The following is a 12,808-nucleotide window of genomic DNA, read 5'->3' on the forward strand; positions in this document are numbered from 1 at the left end:
TGCCTCCAGCCTGGCTGACTGGACCCTGTCAGCAAAGGAAGAGCAGGAAGCCTGCAGAGGAGGCAGTGGTGCTTGAGGAGGCTTTGTGCCCTGCCGGCTCAGCGCAGGCCTGGCAATCAAACGCCCTGAAGCCTGCCCTCCATGGCAAGATTCCCTTGCTCGCCGGGCTGAGCTTAAGCTGTGAGTTGCCCTGGCGCTGTGCGTTGCTCTGGCGCTGTTGCGGACGGACGGACAGACGGCCGGCCGGGCCCGTCTGTGGCTCGGCCCTGCTCCGCAGCCGCCCGAGGCTCTCCCCCCTCACAGAGGGGCCCCGCCCCGCCCCGGGCGCCCCCTGGTGGCTGCCCCGCCCCGCCCGCCCCGCGCGGGGGCGCCCCCTTCCCATGGCGCCCCCAGCGGCAGCCGCCCCTCCCTGCAGGCACGGAGCGGCCTCGGGCCCTGCTGCTCATCCTGGCACTTGTGTCCCTTCTCTGCCAACAGCCAGAAGGCTTGAAAGGAAGTGCTCAACAACCGTTTCCCTCTGTGTCAGCTGCCCCCTGCCCAGCGAGGCAAACATTGACTTTCAGATAAGCATTGGACAAGTGACAGGTGTGGTTCTTTAAAGCACGGGAAGAGTGGATTCCATCCCCATCTGCCTAGGGGGATGAGCCCAGGAAGAATTGCCCCACCCTGGACCCTCCTGCGCTGGCCTTGTGGGGTGGCAGCCCAGGGAGTTCAGATTGCGCTTGAGCCCCTGGGGTTTCTCCCTTGCTATGTTCCTATTAGACCCCAACCTTAAACTCCACCCTGGTTCTGTCCCATAAACCCACCACCTTGTCTCTGTCTGGGGCTCTCTGTCTCTGGATCTAAGCTGAGTTTGTTCCTGTGTTGAAGAAATGGTTTCCTGTCGCCTTGAAAACTCAGCTTCTGAGCTTGCTCACATGGTTTTCTGAAGACTTTCCCAGGACTGTAACTCTAAACATAGAGATGTGTCCATTCTTTCTGATACACGTCTTGTGATGGACATCTCTCACAGCCAGTGCAGTTGGGAAAGTGTTATCCTGACCATCCAATCCCTGGCTGTGGTCAGAAACCTCTAAATCCTGGGAGAAGAAATAAACTCTTCCTTTCACCACACCTGGAGCTGTGTCCGTGTGATCTGTTCATCTCCAGTGGCAACAGTTTCCAGAGATCAGGAAACTGTTACAGAGCAGGAGATCATCTCCTTGAGTCCCATGCTGGTCACTGGTAAACTGTAGCCTCCCTGGACACGATGCTGCAGCCCCAGAACACTACACCTCAGCTTTGCTTTGTGGGGGCCCAAGCTCTGCCCTGAAGGTCACCCTACGGCATCCCTAAGTGCCGGTGCCAGAAGAGCCCCCTTCGTTCTCCCACCGGTTGTCATTACTGGCTCAAAAGCACCGCCCAGCTCAGGTAGGAGAAACAGCCCGTGGCACAGTGGGTGCCTGCCCTGCCCAGCCAGGGCTCTCTGCCACAGCAGCAGCAGCAGCAGCAGCAGCAGCAGCGCTTGCCTTGGCTTTACCTGGGAAGCCAGAAGCCTCTGTAAAACTTCAGTGTTCACATCACTGGGAGGAAAGGGATCATGGCCTATTTTAAAATTTTGCATTTCCATTTCCAATCAGATGAAACTGAGATCTTCAGACAGAAGATTGGTTGCTGATTGCAGCCAGGCTGGAAGATCTCCTTCAGAACCATACATAGTACCATCTAATGGGTGTCATCAACACGTTTGAAGTTTGTTTTAAAGACTTGGATTTCAATTCCTTTCCACATTTATTATTTTTCCTTCGGACAGCTGGGGATAGAGCTCAGGAGAAATAAGGTTCTAAATGACAACTTACTCCCTGTCCCTCATGCCCCTGTCTGTCTGCAGAGCAGCACACCAGCAGCAGAACCTCCTGTGGCTCGCTCTGTGCCTCCAGAGGCTAAAGGGGAGCCAAATGACAACAATCCCGCACGTGTTGTCAGTCCAGGGCCTGAGCATCCTGAACCAGTAAGGGGTAGCTTTGGTTGGTCCAGTGCAAAGCTCTGGTGCAGTGCAGAGCTGCAAGCTTCTGATCAGGCAGCATTTGCCCTTAGTGGCTGAAGATGCTGAGGGCTGGAGTCCTGCCATGACCTGGCTCTTCAGCCCTGCCACTGACACGTGGGAAGTGGGGTCTGAACTTTCACATGCAGAGAGGGCTCAAGCACCCGCTCCTTTTTCCCCCTGCGTGTCCCTGCAGAGGAACATCTTTCATGCAGTTACAGAAGCTCAGTGTGCTCAGTTCCTGATGAACGTGTGATGCAAAGGGCCTTGTTAAGAAGGTCAAAAGCACAGGCAATATATTAGAAAGTCAGAAGAATTATCATTCTTATAGACCAAGATAGCCAAATCATTCCCTGCATATATTCTCCTCCAATTCTTTCAGTCGTCTACTCTCCTAGGTCATGTTTGTTCTGCTGCTTTGAATGAACTGATTGTACTCAATTCATACCAAAGGCTGGGGCTAGAACTGCTTGGCACTGATAATGAACCAGCCTTAGACATTAACAAAGACCATGGGAATAGAGCCTGTAGGCCGGACGCTAGCAAGCCTGTACATACATGGTTATGCTTCCAGAGTGTTCTTAGTTCTCTCCCCGGATTGGTTGTTGTTTGTTGCATTAGTTTTCATATTCCTAATCCTGGATTGTCATTGGAACCCTGCCTTCAGAGCTACCCTCAGATCTTCCGTATATATACACCATTGTAGCCACCCCTTTCTCACCTTTTATGATGGACTGTGTGTTCGCCTTTTGTTTTTGTTATTTTGCCATTAAAGCGGTTTTATTTTTGGGTCACCCAATCATGCCTATCTTTTTACTTGCCACACTTCTCTCAGCTGGCCTGGGACCGAGGTCGCAAAAGCTGAAATGTGACACCAAAGCACAAGATGTAGAATCATCTAAACTGAACACAGAAGCAAACTACCTCTGTCAGACCACCTTCACCTTCTAGATCACTCTCTAGATGTACATTGAGGTGTTGGAATGATTATTGCACAAGATTCCCTTTCTGGCTGTAGGCTCTGGAGCTCCTATCTCTGAGTTCACCCAGGGCTGTGTCCCTAACAATTCCTGGTACTATCTGCAGTTTTCCTTGGGCAGGCACAATGGTGTAAGTGAAAACCCAGCCAATGGCACAACTCTCTAGTTTTCAAGGAAAAGACAAGATGTAAAGGTCACAAACCATTTCTCCTGGTTTGCTGCAAGAGTCTTGCTGCACACACATTGTTGAAAGCCAAGAGAAGCTGCACTTGGTGGCACATCTTGTGGCAGAAGCGCAACCTAGCTGTCCAGTAAAGAGAAGAGCTTGGAAAGAACAAACATGACTGTGGAAAAGATTCTTGGAAACTGAGAGAGCTTTCCCACAGTGAAATAAAAACAGGGAGAAACAATCCAGGATGTTCATATGTAGGAATTCCTTTCTTTATAAGCTCCCCTTTTCCATGTTGCACAAGTTCTAAATCACATTAATTCCTAATTCACCTTACCTCTAAAACCTATGACATTGCAAGTTTTAGGCACTCTATCATTAGCTACGCACACTTTGCTTTTCCTTGTTTTTCTTTGAAAGCAATGCTGGAACCACAAGAAACGTGCAAATGTAAGACCTTAGAGTACAGTTCTTTGTTCAAGTGTGAGTTCTAGAGACAGGGAATAAGCTCTGATAGTATTTTACCCTCAGCAGGGACAATACACAGCAGCAACCGAGGTGATTTGTGTGACACTGTGCAGAAGTCAAGACTCTTTGTCTTGGATTAGCATGGCAAAGTTACCATGTTTAAAGAGACTTGGCATCCAGCCTCTTTTGGTTTTCTACCTGTGTCAACAACCAGCAGGAGAAATGAACCAGCCAGCAGATTCTTTGCAGACAGGCCCTTTGCTCCAGTGTGAAAGTGCTGGACTGGCAAGGGAGGAGGGACGTGGGGGAGAGCTGAGCTGCTCTATTGGATTGTCATCCAAACTGCAGCAAGAGTAGCAGTTGAATTCTTTTCTTTGAATCCTATCTGCAGTCTCAGATTTTCACGCAGAACCGCACAAGAAAACATCAACAGCCCCGGTGCCGAGGGCACGGTGCCGCGCACAGCCCCACCTCCCCACCCTGAGCCGTCGGGAGAGCAGCACTGTCCCGCAGGGGCTGCATTTCTCCCTTCTCATCCACTCCTCTGCCCTCCCTCATGGCTGGCTCTGCCTGGCACTGGCAGGCTCCTCATTCAACACTTCCTAATGCTCCAGGGGAAAGTCCGGACAGCGCTTTGCTTGTGAGGAAGAGATGGCAGTGTGGGGGGGTGAGTAGGCGGGATGAGGTCCAGGGGATGCGAGCATCAGGGGAAAGTTGCAGGTTGCCGGAATTAAAAGTTATAGTGTAGTGAAGAAGAAGCTAAACGAGACGGTGGATATGGCCATGGAGGAAGAAAGAGCTGCTCCATGATTCCATCAGAGCCTGCTTCGGCCTGGCAACGAAGTGGCCAGTGCTGCCCCGGGGCGAGCGGGGCTCGGCCAGGGGCCCTGTGGGGCAGGGTGGGTTCAGCGCAGGGAACAGAGCATCCCAGGATGGGTGAGCATTTCCAGACCCCTGGCACAGCACCAGCTCCACTCTCAGCATCGTGGTCTTCCTGCAGCCCTATGGCATCCACGTGACCCTGGAGATTGAGCTGCTGGACAAGATATCCGCTGGATTCTGTGGTGTTCATCTCCTGGAATGGTTTGAGCTCCACAACAACTTCTTGTTGGTGATGAAGCAGTGCCAGGACCTATTTGATTTCATTCTGGTGTGGGAGATCCTATCAGAAGAGCTGGGTGGTGCCGGAGCTGCTCTGCCAGGTGCTGGAGGACATGTGGTGTTATAAGTGTCATAAGAAATCTAATTGTTGTAACATGTTGATTAATTGTTGATGTCTGGGTTATAAGTTACTAATTATTCAATAGAAAATGTTCCTAGTCGTTAGTTAACATTTGTTGTTAGGGAGTTTGTGTTCTCGTGGGTTTAGAAGGGAAGTGGGCAAAGTCCGGTGATTGGTGTGGGGGCAGTCAAGTGGAGATGGGATGGTGCAGGGCTGGTGGGGTATTGCGCGGTGGTAAGTTAAAAGAACACTCCAGAACATGATGTGCCAGGGGTGATATCTGCACCAGAAACAACCATTGGTGGAAAAGCCAACCAATCACTCGACGCCCTGGGGGAATGATTGGTCTGGAGTGCACCACGCTAAAGACCAATGACAGCCCGGGAAATGGACCAATCAGAGGGCAGATTGAAAATGGACCAATCATGGACAAGGGGGGATCTATAAAAGGAGCATCGAGCTTCCACTTGGGGTCCTCCTGCAGAGTTTGATTTAAGGGAGAGTGTTTGGCATTGCTATTGCAGAGTTCAGGCTTGTCATGGGCTCTGGCCTCTGTTGGTGTTTTCCTGTAGTTTGGTTAATAAAGGGTTTGCCTTTGTTTTTCTACTCAAAAGTCTGAGCCCATTTATAACAATTTTTGGGAACTCGTCTGGAACTATCATGCCGGGGAGCAGTCTCGGCATAGGACGGATTTGGGTGCGCATATATTTTTTTGTCCCCCTGGACTACATCGAGACCGTGGAAGGGACAGCTGATAGGACCCGAAGACCAGCAGAGGCACAGCAACCCCACCTCGAGGGGGAGCGAGGCCCACGACACACAGGTTGGTGTGGTGGGTGGGGTCTGAGGGGAAGGGGCTGTGAAGTGAGTGTGAGTGAGACAGGGGCTGCTAATAGAGACTCCAGAATCAAGTGGGGCCTGCTAGCACCGCGTTTCCGGACTCCCGCGAGTGGGCTGACCGAGAACAGAGGGAAGCAATTGAGATTGAGTGAGTGGACTCCTAGAATCTCAATTTAAAAATCCTGTTTAGGGGATTTTTAGGGAGCTCGTGGGAGACAGGTAGTACCTTCCCTTACACCAGCCTTACTCGCAAAGGCTCCTGTCCTCCCAAAAGGAGGCTTGTGAGGTGCAGTTGATCTTATCCAGAACCCTCACCCCCTGAGCTAGGAATCCCAAAGAGGGGGTTGGGAAGGGGAAGTCCCCTCTGAACTAGGAACCCAAGAGGCACTGGAGGGAGGAAGGACTGGGGTGGGCAGGGGTGATTGCCTGGAAACCAACCAAAGGGAGGATTTGTTGTCCAGGGAATTAGGACCCCAGAGGTAGGAGGGGTATCTATATCTATATCTATACTTGATGTTTTTATTTATAGTTTGTTTAAAATTTCTAGTTTGGTCGTAATTTGGTCATTTATATTTTTTTGTGATTTATTCTCGCTCATTTAATGTCCATTTTATCTGTGGGAGATTTGGCTTGTGTTTGGAAGTTTTACTAGGAATTTGCTGTTAGTCTGTGGTTTTCAGGTTTTCTTGTACAGCTGCGGGTCCTTGGAGAGTGCAGTTCTGGGGTGAAGGCTAGCCAAGAGTCCCCAGATCACTTCTCAAGAGAGCCATTTGAGATGGTACGGGGCTGGCGGGGCGGCCATTTCAGATCATAATGGGCTGGCGGGGCGGCCATTTTGGACTGTGAGGGTCATTTGAGGCATCCATTTTAAGCTGAGCGGTCATATTGAATAGGATAGTTATTTAATTCATAGGAATTTCCTCATCTTTAGCTGCTAATCATAAATACCCATATTTATTGTTACAATGGTTTTAATTGGATAAAAAACATATCACTGTTTTTATTTCACTCTCTTCAATTGTTTCATTTGGGTTCCATTCCATTTTTATTTTAGTCACAATTTCCATTGTCTGCCATTTTGTTTTTGACAGACATATTTATTTTATTTTCCCACGCTATTTTAATTAATATTTCAATTGTCTGCCATTTTTTTTTTTTTTTTGACACCCATATTTATTTAGTTTCCCAAACTATTTTAATTACTATTTCCATTGTTGGCCATTCTGTCTTTGACTGCCATATTTATTTTTGTTTCCCATACTATTTTAACAACTACTTCAATTGTCGGCCTTTCTGCTTTTGAATGTTTTAATTAATCTGTTTTGCTACCCTCTTACCCTTATTTCAGGTGATCACCTGCAGTTGGCATTCCAGTTGTTGTTAACATTCGGGTGTGTTTGATAAGTTGCGCTGTAGCCATTTCCAAAGTGGATTTCTTTAAACTAATGTTTAGAATATCATATTTACTCTTGTTTAAGTGTTTTCTTATTTAGTTTTCCTATTAATCTCTGATCTAGGTAGACCGTAATACCGTTGGATTTATATTACATTCATTATTTCTTCTGGATTTTGTTGTATTCATTGAAAGTAATAGTTGAGTTTCAATAGTAAAAGACAATGGGACAGTGTGTAGGAAAAAAGGTCAGAAAGGAAAACGAAAGAACACCCCTAAGGAAGTAGGTGCTAATAGTCCCCTGGGGGAAATGTTGAACAGGTGGGAAAAAGAAGATATTTTAAAGGGCCTAAATAAAATAAAAATGATAAAGTATTGTACTGAAATATGGGCAATGGAAAGCATTTCAGAGGGCCCTGTCTATTGGCCTTGGTATGGCTGCAAGGAAAAATGGTTATGCTTGGCATTAAATAAACATGTCAGTTTAAAAGAGATTCCAGATGAAGAAGCAGCAAAATATGCATCCTGTTGGCTTGGGAAAGTCGGGACAGAGAAAAGTGTGTAGGTATTTCAAGTATCTGAAGGATCAGGTAGGGAAGAAGGAGGAAAAGTTGAAAAGAAGTGGAACCCCCTAGATAACCTCCCACCTCCTCCTCCCCCAACTCCACCTGTTATCCATCATCCTCCTCCTCTGCCATTAGCACCTTACCCCATCTTGCCTTCAGTTCCCACTAAGTCCCTGTCCATACCCTCATGTCCTCCTTCTGAACCTGTTCTTCCTACCTGCCCCACGAATCTTAATTCACCTTCCACTTCCCCAACACCACACACATCCTCCTCAGAACCACCTTTAAGACTCCAGGTTCCCACAGCCTCCCCTGTGTCTCGTCCAATTATTTCTGTAATCCCAGCTGGATCTTCAAACCCTCACCTAAGTCATCAGATATTCCTGTACCTATTCTTGCCCCCAACAGCCTCCAGAATATCCCTTTCTCTTTCTCCCCCATAACTCAATGTGTTGGAGAGAGGATGGGGTTAAAAGAAAGACTAGGGACAGAAATGGAAAGGGAGTGTGCACAAGGGGGAGAGAGTACATACGGTTGTGACAGACAGAGTGAGAATGAAAAAGGCCAACAGGTACAATACCAGATTCCAGGCTGAGAAAAACAGGAGTAAAAAAGAGAGATCTGAAAGGTTGTTTCCATTGACAGAAGTACCTGTGTGGGGTGCTTGAGGGGGAATAGGGTTTGTAGATGCCCCATTGACCACCTCTGAGCTGAGACATTATAAAAAGGAAATAAAAGCCCTATTGGAAGATCCAGTTGAGATACCGAACCAACTGGATCAATTCTTGGGTCCAAGCATGTATACCTGGGAAGAATTAAATTCAATACTGGGTATACTTTTCTCCCTAGAGGAGAATCAATTAATTCAGGCAGCTGCAATGAGGATTTGGGAAAGTGAGAATCAAATTGTTCCTAGAGGAGAGGAAAAAGTGCCTAATAACCAACCGGGATGGGATCCCAACGAGGAAGAAGGATGGAGGAATATGAGGGACTATAGAACACTGATGATACGAGGAATAGGAGAGGCAGTTGCCAAAGCAAATAATGCCAAGCTAGTGTTTGATAGTCACCAGGAGAAAGATGAAAGACGCAGCACTTGGCTCGAAAGATTGAAAAGGAATTTTCAATTATACTCTAGTGTTGATCCAGAGAGTCCAGAAGGACAGGTATTGGAAAGAATACAGTTTGTAGCTAAAGCCAGGGTAGACATCAGAAGAAAACTGGAAAAAATTGAGTAACTGGCAGGAGAAGGGCCTTAATGAGTTCTTGAGGGAGGTGCAAAAAGTATGCTTGTCGTTCTGATTGGGAACGGCGATAAAGAATGACATGGACTCTCAAGGGAGTCACAACAGGAGAATCTCTCTAGTTTATTGCTCTAGCTTGTCTTATAGACAGATACGTGGAAAAGTACAGAAAGGAAACTCTTATTGGTTAGCAAAGTGCTACATCACCATCATTGGTCAGTGGGGCTCACTACCCCCCTGACTCTCTCCTGCAAGGGAAAACAAGAGGACAGACAAACAGCACCTGGCAATTGTTTTCTGTCTCTGAGGATTGTTTTGAAATCCTCCTATGAATTTCCCAGGCTAGCTTCTCAGGCAGGACTGAGAGGCCATGGGCCTGCAGTTTCTGCAGCTCCCTGCAGCCTGTTCCAAAGCTAGCATCCATATATGCTTAAGAAGGGAGGTGGAGAAAATCAAGGCAAAAGCTAAAATCATGATAGCAGTGGCAAAGCCAAGTATGGGGGTTGATAAAAATGAGCCAGTGAAAGAGGAGAAAGGGGGATTGAAAAGATGGGCAGAGGGGAAGAAAGAAGGAGATGGAGAGAGACAATCCCTGTGGGCGGATATGGTTTGTTATTGCTGTAATGAGAAGGGTCATAGCAAGAGGTTTTGTAAGAAGAGAGAACAAGATGAATATATAGCCACAGAACAAGATACCTTGGAAAAGATTTTGAGGGGAGACGATAAGGGGTGTCAGGGGCTCTATGGGATGGGATTGAACATCAGAGGGAGCCCGTGGTAAAGATGGAAATTGTCCCTCAGAGCGAAGAACAGGAATTTTCAGTTGACACTGGGTCAGATAGATCAATATTTCTGAGATTCCAAGGGGGTATAAATTAAGTAATTGCAGATGTAAAGTGAATGGTGCAGAAAATGAACCATTTGAAGTATTTCTTGTAGAAAAGGTGAAAGTAAAAGGGAGTTTCTGGGAGGGGTGTGCAGATTTGCTGTACGTGCTGGACATAGGGTGCAATCCTTTGAGCTGGGACTTCCAAGTGCAGCTACAAATAGGAGTGGTAGCAGAGGGAGGACGTATGGTAGCCAGGATGTTGGTACTGAGAAATGAAGATGAAAAAGGGGTAAATCCCAAGGTGTGGGCAGAAAAAGGATGTCACGGACTATTAAATATTCCCCCCATAGAGATTAAAATGAAATACTACCCATCAGGGTGAGACAATATCCAGTATCAGCAGAAGGAAAACGAGGGTTAAGTACAGCGATTAAGGAGTTAGTTGAAGGGGGAATATTAGAACCATGTATGTCACCAGATAACACACCAATTTTATCAGTCAGGAAACGTGATGGTACATATGGGTTAGTGCAAGATTTGAGAGAGGTTAATGAACAAACTGTCACCAGGTACGCGGTGGTGGCTAATCCATATCATTTATTAAATAAAGTGCCATCAGAACAGGCATGGTTCAGCGTCATTGATCTGAAGGATGCCTTTTGGTCCTGCCCCTTAGAGAAGGAAAGCAGGAAGTGGTTTGCATTTGAATGGGCAGACGAGGAAACAGGCCGGAAACAACAGTTGCAATGGACCCAGCAACCCCAGGGATTTACAGAATCTCCCAATTGATTTGGACAAGTCTTAGAGGAACTAATGAAATGGTCTGGGCTCAGTAAAGGAACAAGTCCTACAGTATGTAGATGATCTCTTGGTTTCAGGGAAATCAAAAGAAGAGGTCCAAAATATGACAGTGAGTTTACTAAATTTCTTGGGGGAGAAAGGTTTGAGAGTGTCAAAAAAGAAACTACCATTTGTAGAACCTGAAGGGAAATATTTAGGGCATTTCACTGGAAAAGGATACGGAAAGTTAGATCCGAACCGAGTCCAAGGGATATTATCATTATCGGCACCAAAGACCAAAACGGATATAAGGAAATTATTTGAGCTAATTGGATCTTGCAAATTGTGGATAAAAGATCATACTAAATTAGTTAAATTCTTATATGATTAATTGGTAGGGGGTGAACCTATCACTTGGCTTGAGGACGATGAAAAGAAGTTCCTGAAATAGAAAGCAAGATTGGCTAGTGCCCTTGTATTGAGCTTGCCAGATCTAAGTCGATGATTTGAACCATTTGTTAATACTGAAGAGGGAATAGCCTATGGTGTCCTGGTACAGGAATGGGGTGGGCTTATGAAGCCTGTGGCTTATGTGTCAAAATTATTGGATGCTGTGGTTAGAGGGTGGCCAAATTGTCTCCAAGCCATAGCCACGACAGCAGCCCTCATAAAAGAGAGTTGGAAACTAACGTTTGGGAGCAAAACCCAAGTGTATACCCCAAATGATTTGAAAGCCATTCTAAGCAAAAGGGCTGGTCACTGGACATCAGATAATAGACTCTCAAAATATGAATTAATTTGGCATAATAGTGAAAGCCTGGGATTAGCAATTACAAAAATTCAGAATCCCTCGCAGTTCCCGTATGGAAGACCAACAGAAGAGGAGTCAGAGCACTGGTGCCTTGAGATCATTGATTTACAGACCAAGGTCAGAGAAGACCTTCTGGAGCATCCGTTAACTGAGGGGGAAATTCTTTTTGTGGACGGTTCATCCAAAGTAGTAAATGGAACAAGAATGTCGGGATACGCCATCATTGGTGGGTGTAACATGACTGTTACAGAGAAAGGAAAGCTCCCTGATAGTTGGTCTGCACAGTGCTGCGAGAGCTAGGCACTGTTAAAAGGATGGAAACGGCTTAATCGAAAGAGCGGACCTATCTCTGCAGACTCCAGATATGCTGAGGGGGTGGTACACACCTTTGGGAAAATTTGGACTGAAAGAGGCTTTGTAAGTTGCAAAGGGAAATCGTGAATTCATGAGGGTTTAATTAAAGCTGTGCTGGAAGCTTTGATGGGGCCAGAGGAGATAGCAGTAGTCCACGTGAAAGGACATCAGAAAGGAGATTCAGTGAGAATAAAAGGAAATCACTTAGCTGACCAAGTAGCCAAGGCAGTTGCTTTAGAGAACACCAGCAAAATACTACAGCTGGTAGAAGTGGGGGGTAAGGATGATAGAAACAAAGAAGATGAGGGAGTTCCGATATTCAGTGAAAAAGAGCAAGAAGAATTATAAAAGCATGGTGCTGTTAAAAATGAAAAAGGGGAATGGAGGATGCTGCATGGGAGGCAAGTACTAAACAAACCACTGGCTCAGAAGGTGTTAGAGAGCCTCCATGCTTCAACCCATTGGGGGACCCAAGCGTTAATGATCCCTTTGTACGGACTTATGCCTCTATTGGAGTATTTGAAGTCCTTAGAGCTATAACTCGAGAATGCACGATCTGCTAATGGGTAAACAAAAAGGTAATGGGGAAATTTCCTCAAGAGAGAAGAGAATTGGCTAGAGGACTCTTCCAAAATATGAAGCTAGATTATAGTGAACTTCCCCAGGTACAAAGATTCAAATATCTATTGGTTATAATTGATCATCTAACTCATAACCACCAAGGCAACAGCAGAAGTCTTTAATAAATTCCTTTTGGAACAATTTATACCAAGGTATGGACTAATAAATACTATAGATTTAGATAGAGGTCCACATTTTATGTCAAAAATCCTCCATCAAATAACAGCTGCCCTAAATATGGCTTGGAGACTCCATACCCCCTGGAGGCCACAAAGTTCTGGACGGGAACTTTGAGGAAATCAATCAAACACTAAAAGTAGCCCTCATGAAATTAACAGAAGAGACAAAAAGCAATTCACTGAAGTGTCTTCCTCTTGCTTTAACGAGGGTAAGGACAAAACCTAGAGCAGATATGGGGGTTTCCCCATACAAGATGATGTTTGGTCTACCATTCCTGACCACTCCGGGTACCATTGGAACATATGAGGAGTGTAATATACATACAGAA

At 46.3% G+C, this 12,808-nt stretch overlaps 2 long non-coding RNA genes across 2 annotated transcripts in view; both read left to right on the forward strand.

The window, feature by feature from the left end:
• The first annotated feature begins 97 nt into the window (after nucleotides 1–97).
• Nucleotides 98–570, forward strand: LOC147648277 (uncharacterized). The gene is made up of 2 exons (XR_015281160.1): nucleotides 98–180; nucleotides 478–570. It is a non-coding gene; the product is annotated as an uncharacterized LOC147648277 (long non-coding RNA).
• A 4,759-nt stretch (nucleotides 571–5,329) lies between these two features.
• The window catches only part of LOC147648278 (uncharacterized), a 29,750-nt gene continuing 22,271 nt past the window's right edge, over nucleotides 5,330–12,808 (forward strand). The window contains exon 1 of the long non-coding RNA XR_015280114.1: nucleotides 5,330–5,685. This is a non-coding gene — a long non-coding RNA (uncharacterized LOC147648278). The remainder of the gene's footprint in view (nucleotides 5,686–12,808) is intronic.

The sequence above is a fragment of the Cyanistes caeruleus genome, chromosome Z, assembly GCF_971803275.1.
Source record: "Cyanistes caeruleus chromosome Z, bCyaCae1.hap1.1, whole genome shotgun sequence".
Classification (NCBI taxonomy): Eukaryota; Metazoa; Chordata; class Aves; order Passeriformes; family Paridae; genus Cyanistes; species Cyanistes caeruleus.